At 44.4% G+C, this 24,329-nt stretch overlaps 18 non-coding genes and 3 pseudogenes across 18 annotated transcripts; all 21 read left to right on the top strand.

Moving 5' to 3' along the window:
* Positions 1 to 305: 305 nt before the first annotated feature.
* LOC125730830 (5S ribosomal RNA) lies at positions 306 to 424 on the top strand. The gene has a single exon (XR_007391120.1). It is a non-coding gene; the product is annotated as a 5S ribosomal RNA (ribosomal RNA).
* Positions 425 to 1,498: 1,074 nt separating this feature from the next.
* Positions 1,499 to 1,617, top strand: LOC125731079 (5S ribosomal RNA). Its single transcript, XR_007391366.1, has one exon. It is a non-coding gene; the product is annotated as a 5S ribosomal RNA (ribosomal RNA).
* A 1,076-nt stretch (positions 1,618 to 2,693) lies between these two features.
* LOC125732333 (5S ribosomal RNA) lies at positions 2,694 to 2,802 on the top strand (annotated as a pseudogene).
* A 1,074-nt stretch (positions 2,803 to 3,876) lies between these two features.
* LOC125732334 (5S ribosomal RNA) lies at positions 3,877 to 3,985 on the top strand (annotated as a pseudogene).
* Positions 3,986 to 5,054: 1,069 nt separating this feature from the next.
* LOC125731575 (5S ribosomal RNA) lies at positions 5,055 to 5,173 on the top strand (annotated as a pseudogene).
* A 1,076-nt stretch (positions 5,174 to 6,249) lies between these two features.
* On the top strand, positions 6,250 to 6,368 carry LOC125737112 (5S ribosomal RNA). Its single transcript, XR_007396379.1, has one exon. It is a non-coding gene; the product is annotated as a 5S ribosomal RNA (ribosomal RNA).
* Positions 6,369 to 7,445: 1,077 nt separating this feature from the next.
* Positions 7,446 to 7,564, top strand: LOC125734659 (5S ribosomal RNA). The gene has a single exon (XR_007393962.1). It is a non-coding gene; the product is annotated as a 5S ribosomal RNA (ribosomal RNA).
* Positions 7,565 to 8,640: 1,076 nt separating this feature from the next.
* On the top strand, positions 8,641 to 8,759 carry LOC125732578 (5S ribosomal RNA). Its single transcript, XR_007391954.1, has one exon. It is a non-coding gene; the product is annotated as a 5S ribosomal RNA (ribosomal RNA).
* Positions 8,760 to 9,839: 1,080 nt separating this feature from the next.
* LOC125736972 (5S ribosomal RNA) lies at positions 9,840 to 9,958 on the top strand. Its single transcript, XR_007396239.1, has one exon. It is a non-coding gene; the product is annotated as a 5S ribosomal RNA (ribosomal RNA).
* A 1,076-nt stretch (positions 9,959 to 11,034) lies between these two features.
* LOC125732579 (5S ribosomal RNA) lies at positions 11,035 to 11,153 on the top strand. The gene has a single exon (XR_007391955.1). It is a non-coding gene; the product is annotated as a 5S ribosomal RNA (ribosomal RNA).
* A 1,080-nt stretch (positions 11,154 to 12,233) lies between these two features.
* Positions 12,234 to 12,352, top strand: LOC125736999 (5S ribosomal RNA). Its single transcript, XR_007396266.1, has one exon. It is a non-coding gene; the product is annotated as a 5S ribosomal RNA (ribosomal RNA).
* A 1,074-nt stretch (positions 12,353 to 13,426) lies between these two features.
* Positions 13,427 to 13,545, top strand: LOC125732580 (5S ribosomal RNA). The gene has a single exon (XR_007391956.1). It is a non-coding gene; the product is annotated as a 5S ribosomal RNA (ribosomal RNA).
* Positions 13,546 to 14,626: 1,081 nt separating this feature from the next.
* LOC125737000 (5S ribosomal RNA) lies at positions 14,627 to 14,745 on the top strand. The gene has a single exon (XR_007396267.1). It is a non-coding gene; the product is annotated as a 5S ribosomal RNA (ribosomal RNA).
* A 1,074-nt stretch (positions 14,746 to 15,819) lies between these two features.
* LOC125732581 (5S ribosomal RNA) lies at positions 15,820 to 15,938 on the top strand. Its single transcript, XR_007391957.1, has one exon. It is a non-coding gene; the product is annotated as a 5S ribosomal RNA (ribosomal RNA).
* Positions 15,939 to 17,020: 1,082 nt separating this feature from the next.
* Positions 17,021 to 17,139, top strand: LOC125736041 (5S ribosomal RNA). The gene has a single exon (XR_007395324.1). It is a non-coding gene; the product is annotated as a 5S ribosomal RNA (ribosomal RNA).
* A 1,074-nt stretch (positions 17,140 to 18,213) lies between these two features.
* LOC125732582 (5S ribosomal RNA) lies at positions 18,214 to 18,332 on the top strand. The gene has a single exon (XR_007391958.1). It is a non-coding gene; the product is annotated as a 5S ribosomal RNA (ribosomal RNA).
* Positions 18,333 to 19,414: 1,082 nt separating this feature from the next.
* LOC125736042 (5S ribosomal RNA) lies at positions 19,415 to 19,533 on the top strand. The gene has a single exon (XR_007395325.1). It is a non-coding gene; the product is annotated as a 5S ribosomal RNA (ribosomal RNA).
* A 1,078-nt stretch (positions 19,534 to 20,611) lies between these two features.
* Positions 20,612 to 20,730, top strand: LOC125735032 (5S ribosomal RNA). The gene has a single exon (XR_007394331.1). It is a non-coding gene; the product is annotated as a 5S ribosomal RNA (ribosomal RNA).
* A 1,077-nt stretch (positions 20,731 to 21,807) lies between these two features.
* Positions 21,808 to 21,926, top strand: LOC125734922 (5S ribosomal RNA). The gene has a single exon (XR_007394224.1). It is a non-coding gene; the product is annotated as a 5S ribosomal RNA (ribosomal RNA).
* Positions 21,927 to 23,004: 1,078 nt separating this feature from the next.
* Positions 23,005 to 23,123, top strand: LOC125735343 (5S ribosomal RNA). The gene has a single exon (XR_007394640.1). It is a non-coding gene; the product is annotated as a 5S ribosomal RNA (ribosomal RNA).
* A 1,079-nt stretch (positions 23,124 to 24,202) lies between these two features.
* LOC125736975 (5S ribosomal RNA) lies at positions 24,203 to 24,321 on the top strand. Its single transcript, XR_007396242.1, has one exon. It is a non-coding gene; the product is annotated as a 5S ribosomal RNA (ribosomal RNA).
* The last annotated feature ends 8 nt before the right edge of the window (positions 24,322 to 24,329 follow it).

The raw sequence follows: 24,329 nt of genomic DNA on the forward strand, positions 1-24,329 counted from the left end.
GCATGAGGTAGGCAAAGGAGTAATGTTTGCCGGCGGGGGACGTGCGGCGATTAACCTGTGCGGTAGTGAAAAGGACTTAAAGAGAAGGAAGTGTGCGGATGCGGAAAGAATGGAATAATTGTGGTAGGCTGCCGGCTGAGTAGTTTGGTGAATGTTTGGTGTGGGTGCGGCGCTGCCGATTGGATGGTGGTGCTGCAGTGTGAGTCAGATAAAAAAAAAAAAAAACCAGGAGTATGATCCAATGGGACTAACTGGCATGTATAGACGCGTGTAATGCAAAAGGGCTGTTTTTGGTAGCGTCTCTCGCTTATGGCCATACCACCCTGAACACGCCCGATCTCGTCTGATCTCGGAAGCTAAGTGGGGTAGGGTCTGGTTAGTACTTGGATGGGAGACTGCCTGGGAATACCACGTGCTGTAAGCTTTTCTCACTTTTACTTTATACAAGGGGCGCTCCACTTCACGATTAATTTAAATCTATCACTCCCCTTCCATTTTACTATTTTATATATATTTTTTTTTTCTCTCATTCATAAAGGCAGCTTTTAGAAACCGTTTTACTCTAAATACTTCCTGGTAATTCTAGGTGCTGTAAGCTGTTCGTGCCTTTATTCCACCAGGGCGCGATCTTCTCACAAACTTGAAGACTGTCACTCCCCATTCACGTTTTACAACTTATTGTTAATGATAAAGAGACAGCTTTTTACACACAGTTTTAAACAAAGTACTGATATAATTCCTCTTCAACTCACCACTTTGTTTTCTATGCAAAAACCACTTCGCCACAGAAGACTCGATATTATTGGCATATTATCTGCTCTTCTCCTCCTTTCAAAACTTGCTAAAAGCTGTATTTAAAAGAGCAGGTTGGCCGGGGTAATTCACACCCTTCAATGCCAGATTAATGTTTAGGTTAGTGGGAATCACAGAAGAATTAGGGATGGAAACTTCTTTGCTGGTGGTAGAAGCGGTCTGGTGAATTTTTAGAGAGAAGAGGCCGTCGATGTTTGAATGTAGAAAATTGTTCTGGCTGCAGCCTGCAGTATGGACTTGTTGGCGTGTATAGCTCCCAGTGTTCTGACAGCGCGACGTTTTGGGGAAGCATGTGATTCAGCAGCTACCAGTGGGCTTCGTGCGGCGGAGATTTTGTGACTGTTAGCGGAGTTGATAACAGAGGGTCTTTAAGAGAAGCCTGCATGCGGTAGGCAAATGAGTAATGTTTGCCGGCGGGGGACGTGCGGCGATTAACCTGTGCGGTAGTGAAAAGGAGTTAAAAAGAAGGAAGTGTGCGGATGCGGAAAGAATGGAATAATTGTGGTAGGCTGCCGGCTGAGTAGTTTGGTGAATGTTTGGTGTGGGTCCGGCGCTGCCGATTGGATGGTGGGGCTGCAGTGTGAGTCAGATAAAAAAAATAAAAAACAGGAGTAGGATCCAATGGGACTAACTGGCATGTATAGAGGCGTGTAATGCAAAAGGGCTGTTTTTGTTCACAGCTCTCGTTTATGGCCATGCCACCCTGAACACGCCCGATCTCGTCTGATCTCGGAAGCTAAGCGGGGTAGGGTCTGGTTAGTACTTGGATGGGAGACTGCCTGGGAATACCACGTGCTGTAAGCTTTTCTCACTTTTACTTTATACAGGGGGCACTCCACCTCACGATTAATTTAAATCTATCACTCCCCTTCCATTTTACTATTTTATATATTTCTTTTTTCTCTCATTCATAAAGGCAGCTTTTACACACGTTTTACTCTAAATACTGCCTGGTAATTCTAGGTGCTGTAAGCTGTTCGTGCCTTTATTCCACCAGGGCACGATCTTCTCACAAACTTGAAGACTGTCACTCCCAATTCACGTTTTACAACTTATTGTTAATAATAAAGAGACAGCTTTTTACACACAGTTTTAAACAAAGTACTGATATAATTCCTCTTCAACTCACCGCTTTGTTTTCTATGCAAAAACCACTTCGCCACAGAAGACTTGATATTTTTGGCATAGCAAGGTCTGCTCTTCTCCTCCTTTCAAAACTTGCTAAAAGCTGTATTTAAAAGAGCAGGTTGGCCGGGGTAATTCACACCCTTCAATGCCAGATTAATGTTTAGGTTAGTGGGAATCACAGAGGAATTAGGGATGGAAACTTCTTTGCTGATGGTAGAAGCGGTCTGGTGAATTTTTAGAGAGAAGAGGCCGTCGATGTTTCAATGTAGAAAATTGTTCTGGCTGCAGCCTGCAGTATGGACTTGTTGGCGTGTGTAGCTCCCAGTGTTCTGACAGCGTAACGTTTTGGGGAAGCATGTGATTCAACAGCTACCAGTGGGCTTCGTGCGGCAGAGATTTTGTGGCTGTTAGCGGAGTTGATAACAGAGGGTCGTTAAGAGAAGCCTGCATGAGGTAGGCAAAGGAGTAATGTTTGCCGGCGGGGGACGTGCGGCGATTAACCTGTGCGGTAGTGAAAAGGACTTAAAGAGAAGGAAGTGTGCGGATGCGGAAAGAATGGAATAATTGTGGTAGGCTGCCGGCTGAGTAGTTTGGTGAATGTTTGGTGTGGGTGCGGCGCTGCCGATTGGATGGTGGTGCTGCAGTGTGAGTCAGATAAAAAAAAAAAAAAAACCAGGAGTATGATCCAATGGGACTAACTGGCATGTATAGACGCGTGTAATGCAAAAGGGCTGTTTTTGGTAGTGTCTCTCGCTAATGCCCATACCACCCTGAACACGCCTGATCTCGGAAGCTAAGTGGGGTAGGGTCTGGTTAGTACTTGGATGGGAGACTGCCTGGGAATACCACGTGCTGTAAGCTTTTCTCACTTTTACTTTATACAAGGGGCGCTCCACTTCACGATTAATTTAAATCTATCACTCCCCTTCCATTTTACTATTTTATATATATTTTTTTTCTCTCATTCATAAAGGCAGCCTTTACACACCGTTTTACTCTAAATACTGCCTGGTAATTCTAGGTGCTGTGAGCTGTTCGTGCCTTTATTCCACCAGGGCGCGATCTTCTGACAAACTTGAAGACTGTCACTCCACATTCACGTTTTACAACTTATTGTTAATAATAAAGAGACAGCTTTTTACACACAGTTTTAAACAAAGTACTGATATAATTCCTCTTAAACTCACCGCTTTGTTTTCTATGCAAAAACCACTTCGCCACAGAATATTCGATATTATTGGCATATTATCTGCTCTTCTCCTCCTTTCAAAACTTGCTAAAAGCTGTATTTAAAAGAGCAGGTTGGCCGGGGTAATTCACACCCTTCAATGCCAGCTCAATGTTTAGGTTAGTGGGAATCACAGAAGAATTAGGGATGAAAACTTCTTTGCTGGTGGTAGAAGCGGTCTGGTGAATTTTTAGAGAGAAGAGGCCGTCGATGTTTGAATGTAGAAAATAGTTCTGGCTGCAGCCTGCAGTATGGACTTGTTGGCGTGTGTAGCTCCCAGTGTTCTGACAGCGTAACGTTTTGGGGAAGCATGTGATTCAACAGCTACCAGTGGGCTTCGTGCGGCAGAGATTTTGTGGCTGTTAGCGGAGTTGATAACAGAGGGTCGTTAAGAGAAGCCTGCATGAGGTAGGCAAAGGAGTAATGTTTGCCGGCGGGGGACGTGCGGCGATTAACCTGTGCGGTAGTGAAAAGGACTTAAAGAGAAGGAAGTGTGCGGATGCGGAAAGAATGGAATAATTGTGGTAGGCTGCCGGCTGAGTAGTTTGGTGAATGTTTGGTGTGGGTGCGGCGCTGCCGATTGGATGGTGGTGCTGCAGTGTGAGTCAGATAAAAAAAAAAAAAAAACCAGGAGTATGATCCAATGGGACTAACTGGCATGTATAGACGCGTGTAATGCAAAAGGGCTGTTTTTGGTAGTGTCTCTCGCTAATGCCCATACCACCCTGAACACGCCTGATCTCGGAAGCTAAGTGGGGTAGGGTCTGGTTAGTACTTGGATGGGAGACTGCCTGGGAATACCACGTGCTGTAAGCTTTTCTCACTTTTACTTTATACAAGGGGCGCTCCACTTCACGATTAATTTAAATCTATCACTCCCCTTCCATTTTACTATTTTATATATATTTTTTTTCTCTCATTCATAAAGGCAGCCTTTACACACCGTTTTACTCTAAATACTGCCTGGTAATTCTAGGTGCTGTGAGCTGTTCGTGCCTTTATTCCACCAGGGCGCGATCTTCTGACAAACTTGAAGACTGTCACTCCACATTCACGTTTTACAACTTATTGTTAATAATAAAGAGACAGCTTTTTACACACAGTTTTAAACAAAGTACTGATATAATTCCTCTTAAACTCACCGCTTTGTTTTCTATGCAAAAACCACTTCGCCACAGAATATTCGATATTATTGGCATATTATCTGCTCTTCTCCTCCTTTCAAAACTTGCTAAAAGCTGTATTTAAAAGAGCAGGTTGGCCGGGGTAATTCACACCCTTCAATGCCAGCTCAATGTTTAGGTTAGTGGGAATCACAGAAGAATTAGGGATGAAAACTTCTTTGCTGGTGGTAGAAGCGGTCTGGTGAATTTTTAGAGAGAAGAGGCCGTCGATGTTTGAATGTAGAAAATAGTTCTGGCTGCAGCCTGCAGTATGGACTTGTTGGTGTGTGTAGCTCCCAGTGTTCTGACAGCACGACGTTTTGGGGAAGCATGTGATTCAGCAGCTACCAGTGGGCTTCGTGCGGCGGAGATTTTGTGGCTGTTAGCGGAGTTGATAACAGAGGGTCGTTAAGAGAAGCCTGCATGAGGTAGGCAAAGGAGTAATGTTTGCCGTCGGGGGACCTGCGGCGATTAACCTGTGCGGTAGTGAAAAGGACTTAAAGAGAAGGAAGTGTGCGGATGCGGAAAGAATGGAATAATTGTGGTAGGCTGCCGGCTGAGTAGTTTGGTGAATGTTTGGTGTGGGTCCGGCACTGCCGATTGGATGGTGGGGCTGCAGTGTGAGTCAGATAAAAAAAAAAAACATTAGTAGGATCCAATGGGACCAACTGGCATGTATAGAGGCGTGTAATGCAAAAGGGATGTTTTTGGTAGCGTCTCTCGCTTATGTCCATGCCAGCCTGAACACGCCCGATCTCATCGGATCTCGGAAGCCAATCAGGGTAGGGTCTGGTTAGTACTTGGATGGGAGACCTCCTGGGAATACCAGGTGCTGTAAGCTTTTCTCACTTTTACTTTATACAGGGGGCACTCCACTTCACGATTAATTTAAATCTATCACTCCCCTTACGTTTTACTATTTTATATATATATTTTTTTTCGCTCATTCATAAAGGCAGCTTTTGCACACCGTTTAACTCTAAATACTGCCTGGTAATTCTAGGTGCTGTAAGCTGTTCGTGCCTTTCTTCCACCAGGGCGCGATCTTCTCACAAACTTGAAGACTGTCACTCCCCATTCACGTTTTACAACTTATTGTTAATGATAAAGAAACAGCTTTTTACACACAGTTTTAAACAAAGTACTGATATTATTCCTCTTCAACTGACCGCTTTGTTTTCTATGCAAAAACCACTTCGCCACAGAAGACTCGATATTATTGGCATAGCAAGTTCTGCTCTTCTCCTTTCAAAACTTGCTAAAAGCTGTATTTAAAAGAACAGATTGGCCGGGGTAATTCACACCCTTCAGTAGCAGCTTAATGTTTAGGTTAGTGGGAATCACAGAGGAATTAGGGATGGAAACTTCTTTGCTGGTGGTAGAAGCGGTCTGGTGAATTTTTAGAGAGAAGAGGCCGTCGATGTTTGAATGTAGAAAATTGTTCTGGCTGCAGCCTGCAGTATGGACTTGTTGGTGTGTGTAGCTCCCAGTGTTCTGACAGCGCGACGTTTTGGGGAAGCATGTGATTCAGCAGCTACCAGTGGGCTTCGTGCGGCGGAGATTTTGTGGCTGTTAGCGGAGTTGATAACAGAGGGTCGTTAAGAGAAGCCTGCATGCAGTAGGCAAAGGAGTAATGTTTGCTGGCGGGGGACGTGCGGCGATTAACCTGTGCGGTAGTGAAAAGGAGTTAAAAAGAAGGAAGTGTGCGGATGCGGTAAGAATGGAATAATTGTGGTAGGCTGCCGGCTGAGTAGTTTGGTGAATGTTTGGTGTGGGTCCGGCGTTGCCGATTGGATGGTGGGGCTGCAGTGTGAGTCAGATAAAAAAAAAAAAAAAACCAGGAGTAGGATCCAATGGGACCAACTGGCATGTATAGAGGCGTGTAATGCAAAAGGGCTGTTTTTGGTAGCATCTCTCGCTTATGGCCATACCACCCTGAACACGCCCGATCTCGTCTGATCTCGGAAGCTAAGCAGGGTAGGGTCTGGTTAGTACTTGGATGAGAGACCACCTGGGACTACCAGGTGCTGTAAGCTTTTCTCACTTTTACTTTAAACGGGGGGCGCTCCACTTCACGATTAATTTAAATCTATCACTCCCCTTCCATTTTACTATTTTATATATATATTTTTTTTCTCTCTTTCATAAAGCCAGCTTTTAGAAACCGTTTTACTCTAAATACTTCCTGGTAATTCTAGGTGCTGTAAGCTGTTCGTGCCTTTATTCCACCAGGGCGCGATCTTCTCACAAACTTGAAGACTGTCACTCCCCATTCACGTTTTACAACTTATTGTTAATGATAAAGAGACAGCTTTTTACACACAGTTTTAAACAAAGTACTGATATTATTCCTCTTCAACTGACCGCTTTGTTTTCTATGCAAAAACCACTTCGCCACAGAAGACTCGATATTATTGGCATAGCAAGTTCTGCTCTTCTCCTTTCAAAACTTGCTAAAAGCTGTATTTAAAAGAACAGATTGGCCGGGGTAATTCACACCCTTCAATGCCAGCTTAATGTTTAGGTTAGTGGGAATCACAGAGGAATTAGGGATGGAAACTTCTTTGCTAGTGGTAGAAGCGGTCTGGTGAATTTTTAGAGAGAAGAGGCCGTCGATGTTTGAATGTAGAAAATTGTTCTGGCTGCAGCCTGCAGTATGGACTTGTTGGTGTGTGTAGCTCCCAGTGTTCTGACAGCGCGACGTTTTGGGGAAGCATGTGATTCAGCAGCTACCAGTGGGCTTCGTGCGGCGGAGATTTTGTGGCTGTTAGCGGAGTTCATAATAGAGGCTCGTTAAGAGAAGCCTGCATGCAGTAGGCAAAGGAGTAATGTTTGCCGGCGGGGGACGTGCGGCGATTAACCTGTGCGGTAGTGAAAAGAAGTTAAAAAGAAGGAAGTGTGCGGATGCGAAAAGAATGGAATAATTGTGGTAGGCTGCCGGCTGAGTAGTTTGGTGAATGTTTGGTGTGGGTCCGGCGCTGCCGATTGGATGGTGGTGCTGCAGTGTGAGTCAGATTAAAAATAAAAAAAAAACCAGGAGTAGGATCCAATGGGACTAACTGGCATGTATAGACGCGTGTAATGCAAAAGGGCTGTTTTTGGTAGCGTCTCTCGCTTATGGCCATACCACCCTGAACACGCCCGATCTCATCCGATCTCGTAAGCTAAGCAGGGTAGGGTCTGGTTAGTACTTGGATGGGATACCTCCTGGGAATACCAGGTGCTGTAAGCTTTTCTCACTTTTACTTTATACAGGGGGCGCTCCACTTCAGGATTAATTTAAATCTATCACTCCCCTTCCATTTTACTATTTTATATATATATATATTTTTCTCTCATTCATAAAGGTAGCTTTTACACACCGTTTTACTCTAAATACTTCCTGGTAATTCAAGGTGCTCTAAGCTGTTCGTGCCTTTATTCCACCAGGGCGCGATCTTCTCACAAACTTGAAGACTGTCACTCCCCATTCACGTTTTACAACTTATTGTTAATGATAAAGAGACAGCTTTTTACACACAGTTTTAAACAAAGTACTGATATTATTCCTCTTCAACTGACCGCTTTGTTTTCTATGCAAAAACCACTTCGCCACAGAAGACTCGATATTATTGGCATAGCAAGTTCTGCTCTTCTCCTTTCAAAACTTGCTAAAAGCTGTATTTAAAAGAACAGATTGGCCGGGGTAATTCACACCCTTCAATGCCAGCTTAATGTTTAGGTTAGTGGGAGTCACAGAGGAATTAGGGATGGAAACTTCTTTGCTGGTGGTAGAAGCGGTCTGGTGAATTTTTAGAGAGAAGAGGCCGTCGATGTTTGAATGTAGAAAATTGTTCTGGCTGCAGCCTGCAGTATGGACTTGTTGGTGTGTGTAGCTCCCAGTGTTCTGACAGCGCGACGTTTTGGGGAAGCATGTGATTCAGCAGCTACCAGTGGGCTTCGTGCGGCGGAGATTTTGTGGCTGTTAGCGGAGTTGATAACAGAGGGTCGTTAAGAGAAGCCTGCATGCAATAGGCAAAGGAGTAATGTTTGCCGGCGGGGGACGTGCGGCGATTAACCTGTGCGGTAGTGAAAAGGAGTTAAAAAGAAGGAAGTGTGCGGATGCGGAAAGAATGGAATAATTGTGGTAGGCTGCTGGCTGAGTAGTTTGGTGAATGTTTGGTGTGGGTCCGGCGCTGCCGATTGGATGGTGGGGCTGCAGTGTGAGTCAGATAAAAAAAAAAAAAGAACATTAGTAGTATCCAATGGGACTAACTGGCATGTATAGACGCGTGTAATGCAAAAGGGCTGTTTTTGGTCGCATCTCTCGCTTATGGCCATACCACCCTGAACACGCCCGATCTCATCCGATCTCGGAAGCCAAGCAGGGTAGGGTCTGGTTAGTACTTGGATGGGAGACCTCCTGGGAATACCAGGTGCTGTAAGCTTATCTCACTTTTACTTTATACAGGGGGCGCTCCACTTCACGATTAATTTAAATCTATCACTCCCCTTCCATTTTACTATTTTATATATATATATATTTTTTTCTCTCATTCATAAAGGCAGCTTTTACACACGTTTTACTCTAAATACTGCCTGGTAATTCTAGGTGCTGTAAGCTGTTCGTGCCTTTATTCCACCAGGGCGCGATCTTCTCACAAACTTGAAGACTGTCACTCCCCATTCACGTTTTACAACTTATTGTTAATGGTAAAGAGACAGCTTTTTACACACAGTTTTAAACAAAGTACTGATATAATTCCTCTTCAACTCACCGCTTTGTTTTCTATGCAAAAACCACTTCGCCACAGAAGACTCGATATTATTGGCAAACAAGGTCTGCTCTTCTCCTCCCTTCAAAACTTGCTAAAAGCTTTATTTAAAAGAGCAGGTTGGCCGGGGTAATTCACACCCTTCAATGCCAGATTAATGTTTAGGTTAGTGGGAATCACAGAGGTATTAGGGATGGAAACTTCTTTGCTGGTGGTAGAAGCGGTCTGGTGAATTTTTAGAGAGAAGAGGCCGTCGATGTTTCAATGTAGAAAATTGTTCTGGATGCAGCCTGCAGTATGGACTTGTTGGTGTGTGTAGCTCCCAGTGTTCTGACAGCGCGACGTTTTGGGGAAGCATGTGATTCAACAGCTACCAGTGGGCTTCGTGCGGCAGAGATTTTGTGGCTGTTAGCGGAGTTGATAACACAGGGTTGTTAAGAGAAGCCTGCATGAGGTAGGCAAAGGAGTAATGTTTGCCGGCGGGGGACGTGCGGCGATTAACCTGTGCGGTAGTGAAAAGGAGTTAAAGAGAAGGAAGTGTGCGGATGCGGAAAGAATGGAATAATTGTGGTAGGCTGCCGGCTGAGTAGTTTGGTGAATGTTTGGTGTGGTTCCGGCACTGCCGATTGGATGGTGGGGCTGCAGTGTGAGTCAGATAAAAAAAAAAAAAAAAACAGGAGTAGGATCCAATGGGACTAACTGGCATGTATAGACGCGTGTAATGCAAAAGGGCTATTTTTGGTAGCGTCTCTCACTTACGGCCATACCACCCTGAACGCGCCCGATCTCGTCTGATCTTGGAAGCTAAGCAGGCTAGGGTCTGGTTAGTACTTGGATGGGATACCTCCTGGGAATACCAGGTGCTGTAAGCTTTTCTCACTTTTACTTTATACAGGGGGCGCTCCACTTCAGGATTAATTTAAATCTATCACTCCCCTTCCATTTTACTATTTTATATATATATATATTTTTCTCTCATTCATAAAGGTAGCTTTTACACACCGTTTTACTCTAAATACTTCCTGGTAATTCAAGGTGCTCTAAGCTGTTCGTGCCTTTATTCCACCAGGGCGCGATCTTCTCACAAACTTGAAGACTGTCACTCCCCATTCACGTTTTACAACTTATTGTTAATGATAAAGAGACAGCTTTTTACACACAGTTTTAAACAAAGTACTGATATTATTCCTCTTCAACTGACCGCTTTGTTTTCTATGCAAAAACCACTTCGCCACAGAAGACTCGATATTATTGGCATAGCAAGTTCTGCTCTTCTCCTTTCAAAACTTGCTAAAAGCTGTATTTAAAAGAACAGATTGGCCGGGGTAATTCACACCCTTCAATGCCAGCTTAATGTTTAGGTTAGTGGGAGTCACAGAGGAATTAGGGATGGAAACTTCTTTGCTGGTGGTAGAAGCGGTCTGGTGAATTTTTAGAGAGAAGAGGCCGTCGATGTTTGAATGTAGAAAATTGTTCTGGCTGCAGCCTGCAGTATGGACTTGTTGGTGTGTGTAGCTCCCAGTGTTCTGACAGCGCGACGTTTTGGGGAAGCATGTGATTCAGCAGCTACCAGTGGGCTTCGTGCGGCGGAGATTTTGTGGCTGTTAGCGGAGTTGATAACAGAGGGTCGTTAAGAGAAGCCTGCATGCAATAGGCAAAGGAGTAATGTTTGCCGGCGGGGGACGTGCGGCGATTAACCTGTGCGGTAGTGAAAAGGAGTTAAAAAGAAGGAAGTGTGCGGATGCGGAAAGAATGGAATAATTGTGGTAGGCTGCTGGCTGAGTAGTTTGGTGAATGTTTGGTGTGGGTCCGGCGCTGCCGATTGGATGGTGGGGCTGCAGTGTGAGTCAGATAAAAAAAAAAAAAGAACATTAGTAGTATCCAATGGGACTAACTGGCATGTATAGACGCGTGTAATGCAAAAGGGCTGTTTTTGGTCGCATCTCTCGCTTATGGCCATACCACCCTGAACACGCCCGATCTCATCCGATCTCGGAAGCCAAGCAGGGTAGGGTCTGGTTAGTACTTGGATGGGAGACCTCCTGGGAATACCAGGTGCTGTAAGCTTATCTCACTTTTACTTTATACAGGGGGCGCTCCACTTCACGATTAATTTAAATCTATCACTCCCCTTCCATTTTACTATTTTATATATATATATATTTTTTTCTCTCATTCATAAAGGCAGCTTTTACACACGTTTTACTCTAAATACTGCCTGGTAATTCTAGGTGCTGTAAGCTGTTCGTGCCTTTATTCCACCAGGGCGCGATCTTCTCACAAACTTGAAGACTGTCACTCCCCATTCACGTTTTACAACTTATTGTTAATGGTAAAGAGACAGCTTTTTACACACAGTTTTAAACAAAGTACTGATATAATTCCTCTTCAACTCACCGCTTTGTTTTCTATGCAAAAACCACTTCGCCACAGAAGACTCGATATTATTGGCAAACAAGGTCTGCTCTTCTCCTCCCTTCAAAACTTGCTAAAAGCTTTATTTAAAAGAGCAGGTTGGCCGGGGTAATTCACACCCTTCAATGCCAGATTAATGTTTAGGTTAGTGGGAATCACAGAGGTATTAGGGATGGAAACTTCTTTGCTGGTGGTAGAAGCGGTCTGGTGAATTTTTAGAGAGAAGAGGCCGTCGATGTTTCAATGTAGAAAATTGTTCTGGATGCAGCCTGCAGTATGGACTTGTTGGTGTGTGTAGCTCCCAGTGTTCTGACAGCGCGACGTTTTGGGGAAGCATGTGATTCAACAGCTACCAGTGGGCTTCGTGCGGCAGAGATTTTGTGGCTGTTAGCGGAGTTGATAACACAGGGTTGTTAAGAGAAGCCTGCATGAGGTAGGCAAAGGAGTAATGTTTGCCGGCGGGGGACGTGCGGCGATTAACCTGTGCGGTAGTGAAAAGGAGTTAAAGAGAAGGAAGTGTGCGGATGCGGAAAGAATGGAATAATTGTGGTAGGCTGCCGGCTGAGTAGTTTGGTGAATGTTTGGTGTGGTTCCGGCACTGCCGATTGGATGGTGGGGCTGCAGTGTGAGTCAGATAAAAAAAAAAAAAAAAACAGGAGTAGGATCCAATGGGACTAACTGGCATGTATAGACGCGTGTAATGCAAAAGGGCTATTTTTGGTAGCGTCTCTCACTTACGGCCATACCACCCTGAACGCGCCCGATCTCGTCTGATCTTGGAAGCTAAGCAGGCTAGGGTCTGGTTAGTACTTGAATGGGAGACCGCCTGGGAATACCAGGTGCTGTAAGCTTTTCTCACTTTTACTTTATACAGGGGGCGCTCCACTTCACGATTAATTTAAATGTATCACTCCCCTTCCATTTTACTATTTTATATATTTCTTTTTTCTCTCATTCATAAAGGCAGCTTTTACACACCGTTTTACTCTAAATACTGCCTGGTAATTATAGCTGCTGTAAGCTGTTCGTGCCTTTATTCCACCAGGGCGCGATCTTCTCACAAACTTGAAGACTGTCACTCCCCATTCACGTTTTACAACTTATTGTTAATAATAAAGAGACAGCTTTTTACACACAGTTTTAAACAAAGTACTAATATAATTCCTCTTCAACTCACCGCTTTGTTTTCTATGCAAAAACCACTTCGCCACAGAATATTCGATATTATTGGCATATTATCTGCTCTTCTCCTCCTTTCAAAACTTGCTAAAAGCTGTATTTAAAAGAGCAGGTTGGCCGGGGTAATTTACACACTTCAATGCCAGCTTAATGTTTAGGTTAGTGGGAATCACAGAAGAATTAGGGATGGAAACTTCTTTGCTGGTGGTAGAAGCGGTCTGGTGAATTTTTAGAGAGAAGAGGCTGTCGATGTTTGAATGTAGAAAATTGTTCTGGCTGCAGCCTGCAGTATGGACTTGTTGGTGTGTGTAGCTCCCAGTGCTCTGACAGCGCGACGTTTTGGAGAAGCATGTGATTCAACAGCTACCAGTGGGCTTCGTGCGGCAGAGATTTTGTGGCTGTTAGCGGAGTTGATAACAGAGGGTTGTTAAGAGAATCCTGCATGCAATAGGCAAAGGAGTAATGTTTGCCGGCGGGGGACGTGCGGCGATTAACCTGTGCGGTAGTGAAAAGGAGTTAAAAAGAAGGAAGTGTGCGGATGCGGAAAGAATGGAATAATTGTGGTAGGCTGCTGGCTGAGTAGTTTGGTGAATGTTTGGTGTGGGTCCGGCGCTGCCGATTGGATGGTGGGGCTGCAGTGTGAGTCAGATAAAAAAAAAAAAAAGAACATTAGTAGTATCCAATGGGACTAACTGGCATGTATAGACGCGTGTAATGCAAAAGGGCTGTTTTTGGTCGCATCTCTCGCTTATGGCCATACCACCCTGAACACGCCCGATCTCATCCGATCTCGGAAGCCAAGCAGGGTAGGGTCTGGTTAGTACTTGGATGGGAGACCTCCTGGGAATACCAGGTGCTGTAAGCTTATCTCACTTTTACTTTATACAGGGGGCGCTCCACTTCACGATTAATTTAAATCTATCACTCCCCTTCCATTTTACTATTTTATATATATATTTTTTTTTTTTCTCTCATTCATAAAGGCAGCTTTTACACACGTTTTACTCTAAATACTGCCTGGTAATTCTAGGTGCTGTAAGCTGTTCGTGCCTTTATTCCACCAGGGCGCGATCTTCTCACAAACTTGAAGACTGTCACTCCCCATTCACGTTTTACAACTTATTGTTAATGGTAAAGAGACAGCTTTTTACACACAGTTTTAAACAAAGTACTGATATAATTCCTCTTCAACTCACCGCTTTGTTTTCTATGCAAAAACCACTTCGCCACAGAAGACTCGATATTATTGGCAAACAAGGTCTGCTCTTCTCCTCCCTTCAAAACTTGCTAAAAGCTTTATTTAAAAGAGCAGGTTGGCCGGGGTAATTCACACCCTTCAATGCCAGATTAATGTTTAGGTTAGTGGGAATCACAGAGGTATTAGGGATGGAAACTTCTTTGCTGGTGGTAGAAGCGGTCTGGTGAATTTTTAGAGAGAAGAGGCCGTCGATGTTTCAATGTAGAAAATTGTTCTGGATGCAGCCTGCAGTATGGACTTGTTGGTGTGTGTAGCTCCCAGTGTTCTGACAGCGCGACGTTTTGGGGAAGCATGTGATTCAACAGCTACCAGTGGGCTTCGTGCGGCAGAGATTTTGTGGCTGTTAGCGGAGTTGATAACACAGGGTTGTTAAGAGAAGCCTGCATGAGGTAGGCAAAGGAGTAATGTTTGCCGGCGGGGGACGTGCGGCGATTAACCTGTGCGGTAGTGAAAAGGAGTTAAAGAGAAGGAAGTGTGCGGATGCGGAAAGAATGGAATAATTGTGGTAGGCTGCCGGCTGAGTAGTTTGGTGAATGTTTGGTGTGGTTCCGGCACTGCCGATTGGATGGTGGGGCTGCAGTGTGAGTCAGATAAAAAAAAAAAAAAAAACAGGAGTAGGATCCAATGGGACTAACTGGCATGTATAGACGCGTGTAATGCAAAAGGGCTATTTTTGGTAGCGTCTCTCACTTACGGCCATACCACCCTGAACGCGCCCGATCTCGTCTGATCTTGGAAGCTAAGCAGGCTAGGGTCTGGTTAGTACTTGAATGGGAGACCGCCTGGGAATACCAGGTGCTGTAAGCTTTTCTCACTTTTACTTTATACAGGGGGCGCTCCACTTCACGATTAATTTAAATGTATCACTCCCCTTCCATTTTACTATTTTATATATTTCTTTTTTCTCTCATTCATAAAGGCAGCTTTTACACACCGTTTTACTCTAAATACTGCCTGGTAATTATAGCTGCTGTAAGCTGTTCGTGCCTTTATTCCACCAGGGCGCGATCTTCTCACAAACTTGAAGACTGTCACTCCCCATTCACGTTTTACAACTTATTGTTAATAATAAAGAGACAGCTTTTTACACACAGTTTTAAACAAAGTACTAATATAATTCCTCTTCAACTCACCGCTTTGTTTTCTATGCAAAAACCACTTCGCCACAGAATATTCGATATTATTGGCATATTATCTGCTCTTCTCCTCCTTTCAAAACTTGCTAAAAGCTGTATTTAAAAGAGCAGGTTGGCCGGGGTAATTTACACACTTCAATGCCAGCTTAATGTTTAGGTTAGTGGGAATCACAGAAGAATTAGGGATGGAAACTTCTTTGCTGGTGGTAGAAGCGGTCTGGTGAATTTTTAGAGAGAAGAGGCTGTCGATGTTTGAATGTAGAAAATTGTTCTGGCTGCAGCCTGCAGTATGGACTTGTTGGTGTGTGTAGCTCCCAGTGCTCTGACAGCGCGACGTTTTGGAGAAGCATGTGATTCAATAGCTACCAGTGGGCTTCGTGCGGCAGAGATTTTGTGGCTGTTAGCGGAGTTGATAACAGAGGGTTGTTAAGAGAATCCTGCAAGAGGTAGGCAAAGGAGTAATGTTTGCCGGCGGGGGACGTGCAGCGATTAACCTGTGAGGTAGTGAAAAGGAGTTAAAGAGAAGGAAGTGTGCGGATGCGGAAAGAATGGAATAATTGTGGTAGGCTGCTGGCTGAGTAGTTTGGTGAATGTTTGGTGTGGGTCCGGCGCTGCCGATTGGATGGTGGGGCTGCAGTGTGAGTCAGATAAAAAAAAAAAAAAGAACATTAGTAGGATCCAATGGGACTAACTGGCATGTATAGACGCGTGTAATGCAAAAGGGCTGTTTTTGGTCGCATCTCTCGCTTATGGCCATACCACCCTGAACACGCCCGATCTCATCCGATCTCGGAAGCCAAGCAGGGTAGGGTCTGGTTAGTACTTGGATGGGAGACCTCCTGGGAATACCAGGTGCTGTAAGCTTATCTCACTTTTACTTTATACAGGGGGTGCTCCACTTCACGATTAATTTAAATCTATCACTCCCCTTCCATTTTACTATTTTATATATATATATTTTTTTTTTCTCTCATTCATAAAGGCAGCTTTTACACACGTTTTACTCTAAATACTGCCTGGTAATTCTAGGTGCTGTAAGCTGTTCGTGCCTTTATTCCACCAGGGCGCGATCTTCTCACAAACTTGAAGACTGTCACTCCCCATTCACGTTTTACAACTTATTGTTAATGATAAAGAGACAGCTTTTTACACACAGTTTTAAACAAAGTACTGATATAATTCCTCTTCAACTCACCGCTTTGTTTTCTATGCAAAAACCACTTCGCCACAGAAGACTCGATATTATTGGCAAAGCAAGGTCTGCTCTTCTCCTCCCTTCAAAACTTGCTAAAAGCTTTATTTAAAAGAGCAGGTTGGCCGGGTTAATTCACACCCTTCAATGCCAGATTAATGTTTAGGTTAGTGGGAATCACAGAGGTATTAGGGATGGAAACTTCTTTGCTGGTGGTAGAAGCGGTCTGGTGAATTTTTAGAGAGAAGAGGCCGTCGATGTTTCAATGTAGAAAATTGTTCTGGATGCAGCCTGCAGTATGGACTTGTTGGTTTGTGTAGCTCCCAGTGTTCTGACAGCGCGACGTTTTGGGGAAGCATGTGATTCAACAGCTACCAGTGGGCTTCGTGCGGCAGAGATTTTGTGGCTGTTAGCGGAGTTGATAACACAGGGTTGTTAAGAGAAGCCTGCATGAGGTAGGCAAAGGAGTAATGTTTGCCGGCGGGGGACGTGCGGCGATTAACCTGTGCGGTAGTGAAAAGGAGTTAAAGAGAAGGAAGTGTGCGGATGCGGAAAGAATGGAATAATTGTGGTAGGCTGCCGGCTGAGTAGTTTGGTGAATGTTTGGTGTGGTTCCGGCACTGCCGATTGGATGGTGGGGCTGCAGTTTGAGTCAGATAAAAAAAAAAAAAAAAACAGGAGTAGGATCCAATGGGACTAACTGGCATGTATAGACGCGTGTAATGCAAAAGGGCTATTTTTGGTAGCGTCTCTCGCTTACGGCCATACCACCCTGAACGCGCCCGATCTCGTCTGATCTTGGAAGCTAAGCAGGCTAGGGTCTGGTTAGTACTTGAATGGGAGACCGCCTGGGAATACCAGGTGCTGTAAGCTTTTCTCACTTTTACTTTATACAGGGGGCGCTCCACTTCACGATTAATTTAAATGTATCACTCCCCTTCCATTTTACTATTTTATATATTTCTTTTTTCTCTCATTCATAAAGGCAGCTTTTACACACCGTTTTACTCTAAATACTGCCTGGTAATTATAGCTGCTGTAAGCTGTTCGTGCCTTTATTCCACCAGGGCGCGATCTTCTCACAAACTTGAAGACTGTCACTCCCCATTCACGTTTTACAACTTATTGTTAATAATAAAGAGACAGCTTTTTACACACAGTTTTAAACAAAGTACTAATATAATTCCTCTTCAACTCACCGCTTTGTTTTCTATGCAAAAACCACTTCGCCACAGAATATTCGATATTATTGGCATATTATCTGCTCTTCTCCTCCTTTCAAAACTTGCTAAAAGCTGTATTTAAAAGAGCAGGTTGGCCGGGGTAATTTACACCCTTCAATGCCAGCTTAATGTTTAGGTTAGTGGGAATCACAGAAGAATTAGGGATGGAAACTTCTTTGCTGGTGGTAGAAGCGGTCTGGTGAATTTTTAGAGAGAAGAGGCTGTCGATGTTTGAATGTAGAAAATTGTTCTGGCTGCAGCCTGCAGTATGGACTTGTTGGTGTGTGTAGCTCCCAGTGCTCAGACAGCGCGACGTTTTGGAGAAGCATGTGATTCAACAGCTACCAGTGGGCTTCGTGCGGCAGAGATTTTGTGGCTGTTAGCGGAGTTGATAACAGAGGGTTGTTAAGAGAATCCTGCAAGAGGTAGGCAAAGGAGTAATGTTTGCCGGCGGGGGACGTGCAGCGATTAACCTGTGAGGTAGTGAAAAGGAGTTAAAGAGAAGGAAGTGTGCGGATGCGGAAAGAATGGAATAATTGTGGTAGGCTGCTGGCTGAGTAGTTTGGTGAATGTTTGGTGTGGGTCCGGCGCTGCCGATTGGATGGTGGGGCTGCAGTGTGAGTCAGATAAAAAAAAAAAAAAGAACATTAGTAGGATCCAATGGGACTAACTGGCATGTATAGACGCGTGTAATGCAAAAGGGCTGTTTTTGGTCGCATCTCTCGCTTATGGCCATACCACCCTGAACACGCCCGATCTCATCCGATCTCGGAAGCCAAGCAGGGTAGGGTCTGGTTAGTACTTGGATGGGAGACCTCCTGGGAATACCAGGTGCTGTAAGCTTATCTCACTTTTACTTTATACAGGGGGCGCTCCACTTCACGATTAATTTAAATCTATCACTCCCCTTCCATTTTACTATTTTATATATATATTTTTTTTTTTTCTCTCATTCATGAAGGCAGCTTTTACACACGTTTTACTCTAAATACTGCCTGGTAATTCTAGGTGCTGTGAGCTGTTCGTGCCTTTATTCCACCAGGGCGCGATCTTCTCACAAACTTGAAGACTGTCACTCCCCATTCACGTTTTACAACTTATTGTTAATCATAAAGAGACAGCTTTTTACACAAAGTTTTAAACAAAGTACTGATATAATTCCTCTTCAACTCACCGCTTTGTTTTCTATGCAAAAACCACTTCGCCACAGAAGACTCGATATTATTGGCAAAGCAAGGTCTGCTCTTCTCCTCCCTTCAAAACTTGCTAAAAGCTTTATTTAAAAGAGCAGGTTGGCCGGGGTAATTCACACCCTTCAATGCCAGATTAATGTTTAGGTTAGTGGGAATCACAGAGGAATTAGGGATGGAAACTTCTTTGCTGGTGGTAGAAGCGGTCTGGTGAATTTTTAGAGAGAAGAGGCCGTCGATGTTTGAATGTAGAAAATTGTTCTGGCTGCAGCCTGCAGTATGGACTTGTTCGTGTGTGTAGCTCCCAGTGATCTGACAGCGCGACGTTTTGGGGAAGCATGTGATTCAGCAGCTACCAGTGGGCTTCGTGCGACAGAGATTTTGTGGCTGTTAGCGGAGTTGATAACACAGGGTTGTTAAGAGAAGCCTGCATGAGGTAGGCAAAGGAGTAATGTTTGCCGGCGGGGGACGTGCGGCGATTAACCTGTGCGGTAGTGAAAAGGAGTTAAAGAGAAGGAAGTGTGCGGATGCGGAAAGAATGGAATAATTGTGGTAGGCTGCCGGCTGAGTAGTTTGGTGAATGTTTGGTGTGGTTCCGGCACTGCCGATTGGATGGTGGGGCTGCAGTGTGAGTCAGATAAAAAAAAAAAAAAAAACAGGAGTAGGATCCAATGGGACTAACTGGCATGTATAGACGCGTGTAATGCAAAAGGGCTATTTTTGGTAGCGTTTCTCGCTTACGGCCATACCACCCTGAACGCGCCCGATCTCGTCTGATCTTGGAAGCTAAGCAGGCTAGGGTCTGGTTAGTACTTGAATGGGAGACCGCCTGGGAATACCAGGTGCTGTAAGCTTTTCTCACTTTTACTTTATACAGGGGGCGCTCCACTTCACGATTAATTTAAATGTATCACTCCCCTTCCATTTTACTATTTTATATATATATTTTTTTTTTTTCTCTCATTCATAAAGGCAGCTTTTACACACGTTTTACTCTAAATACTGCCTGGTAATTCTAGGTGCTGTAAGCTGTTCGTGCCTTTATTCCACCAGGGCGCGATCTTCTCACAAACTTGAAGACTGTCACTCCCCATTCACGTTTTACAACTTATTGTTAATGATAAAGAGACAGCTTTTTACACACAGTTTTAAACAAAGTACTGATATTATTCCTCTTCAACTCACCGCTTTGTTTTCTATGCAAAAACCACTTCGCCACAGAAGACTCGATATTATTGGCATAGCAAGTTCTGCTCTTCTCCTTTCAAAACTTGCTAAAAGCTGTATTTAAAAGAGCAGGTTGGCCGGGGTAATTCACACCCTTCAATGCCAGATTAATGTTTAGGTTAGTGGGAATCACAGAGGTATTAGGGATGGAAACTTCTTTGCTGGTGGTAGAAGCGGTCTGGTGAATTTTTAGAGAGAAGAGGCCGTCGATGTTTCAATGTAGAAAATTGTTCTGGATGCAGCCTGCAGTATGGACTTGTTGGTGTGTGTAGCTCCCAGTGTTCTGACAGCGCGACGTTTTGGGGAAGCATGTGATTCAGCAGCTACCAGTGGGCTTCGTGCGGCGGAGATTTTGTGGCTGTTAGCGGAGTTGATAACAGAGGGTCGTTAAGAGAAGCCTACATGCAGTAGGCAAAGGAGTAATGTTTGCCGGCGGGGGACGTGCGGCGATTAACCTGTGCGGTAGTGAAAAGGAGTTAAAAAGAAGGAAGTGTGCGGATGCGGAAAGAATGGAATAATTGTGGTAGGCTGCCGGCTGAGTAGTTTGGTGAATGTTTGGTGTGGGTCCGGCGCTGCCGATTGGATGGTGGGGCTGCAGTGTGAGTCAGATAAAAAAAAAAAAAAACCAGGAGTAGGATCCAATGGGACTAACTGGCATGTATAGACGCGTGTAATGCAAAATGGCTGTTTTTGGTAGCATCTCTCGCTTATGGCCATACCACCCTGAACACGCCCGATCTCGTCTGATCTTGGAAGCTAAGCAGGGTAGGGTCTGGTTAGTACTTGGATGGGAAACCACCTGGGAATACCAGGTGCTGTAAGCTTTTCTCACTTTTACTTTATACAGGGGGCGCTCCACTTCACGATTAATTTAAATCTATCACTCCCCTTCCATTTTACTATTTTATATATATTTATATTTTTTTTCTCTCATTCATAAAGGCAGCTTTTAGAAACCGTTTTACTCTAAATACTTCCTGGTAATTCTAGGTGCTGTAAGCTGTTCGTGCCTTTATTCCACCAGGTCGCGATCTTCTCACAAACTTGAAGACTGTCACTCCCCATTCACGTTTTACAACTTATTGTTAATGATAAAGAGACAGCTTTTTACACACAGTTTTAAACAAAGTACTGACATTATTCCTCTTCAACTGACCGCTTTGTTTTCTATGCAAAAACCACTTCGCCACAGAAGACTCGATATTATTGGCATAGCAAGTTCTGCTCTTCTCCTTTCAAAACTTGCTAAAAGCTGTATTTAAAAGAACAGATTGGCCGGGGTAATTCACACCCTTCAATGCCAGCTTAATGTTTAGGTTAGTGGGAATCACAGAGGAATTAGGGATGGAAACTTCTTTGCTGGTGGTAGAAGCGGTCTGGTGAATTTTTAGAGAGAAGAGGCCGTCGATGTTTGAATGTAGAAAATAGTTCTGGCTGCAGCCTGCAGTATGGACTTGTTGGTGTGTGTAGCTCCCAGTGTTCTGACAGCGCGACGTTTTGGGGAAGCATGTGATTCAGCAGCTACCAGTGGGCTTCGTGCGGCGGAGATTTTGTGGCTGTTAGCGGAGTTGATAACAGAGGGTCGTTAAGAGAAGCCTGCATGCAGTAGGCAAAGGAGTAATGTTTGCCGGCGGGGGACGTGCGGCGATTAACCTGTGTGGTAGTGAAAAGGAGTTAAAAAGAAGGAAGTGTGCGGATGCGGAAAGAATGGAATAATTGTGGTAGGCTGCCGGCTGAGTAGTTTGGTGAATGTTTGGTGTGGGTCCGGCGCTGCCGATTGGATGGTGGGGCTGCAGTGTGAGTCAGATAAAAAAAAAAAAACCAGGAGTAGGATCCAATGGGACTAACTGGCATGTATAGACGCGTGTAATGCAAAATGGCTGTTTTTGGTAGCATCTCTCGCTTACGGCCATACCACCCTGAACACACCCGATCTCGTCTGATCTTGGAAGCTAAGCAGGGTAGGGTCTGGTTAGTACTTGGATGGAAAACCACCTGGGAATACCAGGTGCTGTAAGCTTTTCTCACTTTTACTTTATACAGGGGGCGCTCCACTTCACGATTAATTTAAATCTATCACTCCCCTTCCATTTTACTATTTTATATATATTTATATTTTTTTTCTCTCATTCATAAAGGCAGCTTTTACACACCGTTTTACTCTAAATACTTCCTGGTAATTCTAGGTGCTGTAAGCTGTTCGTGCCTTTATTCCACCAGGGCGCGATCTTCTCACAAACTTGAAGACTGTCACTCCCCATTCACGTTTTACAACTTATTGTTAATGATAAAGAGACAGCTTTTTACACACAGTTTTAAACAAAGTTCTGATATTATTCCTCTTCAACTGACCGCTTTGTTTTCTATGCAAAAACCACTTCGCCACAGAAGACTCGATATTATTGGCATAGCAAGCTCTGCTCTTCTCCTTTCAAAACTTGCTAAAAGCTGTATTTAAAAGAACAGATTGGCCAGGGTAATTCACACCCTTCAATGCCAGCTTAATGTTTAGGTTAGTGGGAATCACAGAGGAATTAGGGATGGAAACTTCTTTGCTGGTGGTAGAAGCGGTCTGGTGAATTTTTAGAGAGAAGAGGCCGTCGATGTTTGAATGTAGAAAATTGTTCTGGCTGCAGCCTACAGTATGGACTTGTTGGTGTGTGTAGCTCCCAGTGTTCTGACAGCGCGACGTTTTGGGGAAGCATGTGATTCAGCAGCTACCAGTGGGCTTCGTGCGGCGGAGATTTTGTGGCTGTTAGCGGAGTTGATAACAGAGGGTCGTTAAGAGAAGCCTGCATGCAGTAGGCAAAGGAGTAATGTTTGCCGGCGGGGGACGTGCGGCGATTAACCTGTGCGGTAGTGAAAAGGAGTTAAAAAGAAGGAAGTGTGCGGATGCGGAAAGAATGGAATAATTGTGGTAGGCTGCCGGCTGAGTAGTTTGGTGAATGTTTGGTGTGGGTCCGGCGCTGCCGATTGGATGGTGGTGCTGCAGTGTGAGTCAGATAAAAAAAAAAAAAAACAGGAGTAGAATCCAATGGGACTAACTGGCATGTATAGACGCGTGTAATGCAAAAGGGCTGTTTGTGGTAGCATCTCTCGCTTATGGCCATACCACCCTGAACACGCCCGATCTCATCTGATCTCGGAAGCCAAACAAGGTAGGGTCTGGTTAGTACTTGGATGGGAGACCTCCTGGGAATACCAGGTGCTGTAAGCTTTTCTCACTTTTACTTTATACAGGGGGCGCTCCACTTCACGATTAATTTAAATCTAGCACTCCCCTTCCATTTTACTATTTTATATATATATTTTTTTTTTCTCTCTTTCATAAAGGCAGCTTTTAGAAACCGTTTTACTCTAAATACTTCCTGGTAATTCTAGGTGCTGTAAGCTGTTCGTGCCTTTATTCCACCATGGCGCGATCTTCTCACAAACTTGAAGACTGTCACTCCCCATTCACGTTTTACAACTTATTGTTAATGATAAAGAGACAGCTTTTTACACACAGTTTTAAACAAAGTACTGATATTATTCCTCTTCAACTGACCGCTTTGTTTTCTATGCAAAAACCACTTCGCCACAGAAGACTCGATATTATTGGCATAGCAAGTTCTGCTCTTCTCCTTTCAAAACTTGCTAAAAGCTGTATTTAAAAGAACAGATTGGCCGGGGTAATTCACACCCTTCAATGCCAGCTTAATGTTTAGGTTAGTGGGAATCACAGAGGAATTAGGGATGGAAACTTCTTTGCTGGTGGTAGAAGCGGTCTGGTGAATTTTTAGAGAGAAGAGGCCGTCGATGTTTGAATGTAGAAAATTGTTCTGGCTGCAGCCTGCAGTATGGACTTGTTGGTGTGTGTAGCTCCCAGTGTTCTGACAGCGCGACGTTTTGGGGAAGCATGTGATTCAGCAGCTACCAGTGGGCTTCGTGCGGCGGAGATTTTGTGGCTGTTAGCGGAGTTGATAACAGAGGGTCGTTAAGAGAAGCCTGCATGCAGTAGGCAAAGGAGTAATGTTTGCCGGCGGGGGACGTGCGGCGATTAACCTGTGCGGTAGTAAAAAGGAGTTAAAAAGAAGGAAGTGTGCGGATGCGGAAAGAATGGAATAATTGTGGTAGGCTGCCGGCTGAGTAGTTTGGTGAATGTTTGGTGTGGGTCCGGCGCTGCCGATTGGATGGTGGGGCTGCAGTGTGAGTCAGATAAAAAAAAAAAAAAAGAACATTAGTAGGATCCAATGGGACCAACTGGCATGTATAGAGGCGTGTAATGCAAAAGGGATGTTTTTGGTGGCATCTCCCGCTTACGGCCATACCACCCTGAACACGCCCGATCTCGTCTGATCTCGGAAGCCAAGCAGGGTAGGGTCTGGTTAGTACTTGGATAGGAGACCACCTGGGATTACCAGGTGCTGTAAGCTTTTCTCAC

Source organism: Brienomyrus brachyistius, chromosome 2 (assembly GCF_023856365.1).
Source record: "Brienomyrus brachyistius isolate T26 chromosome 2, BBRACH_0.4, whole genome shotgun sequence".
In the NCBI taxonomy this organism is placed as follows: Eukaryota; Metazoa; Chordata; class Actinopteri; order Osteoglossiformes; family Mormyridae; genus Brienomyrus; species Brienomyrus brachyistius.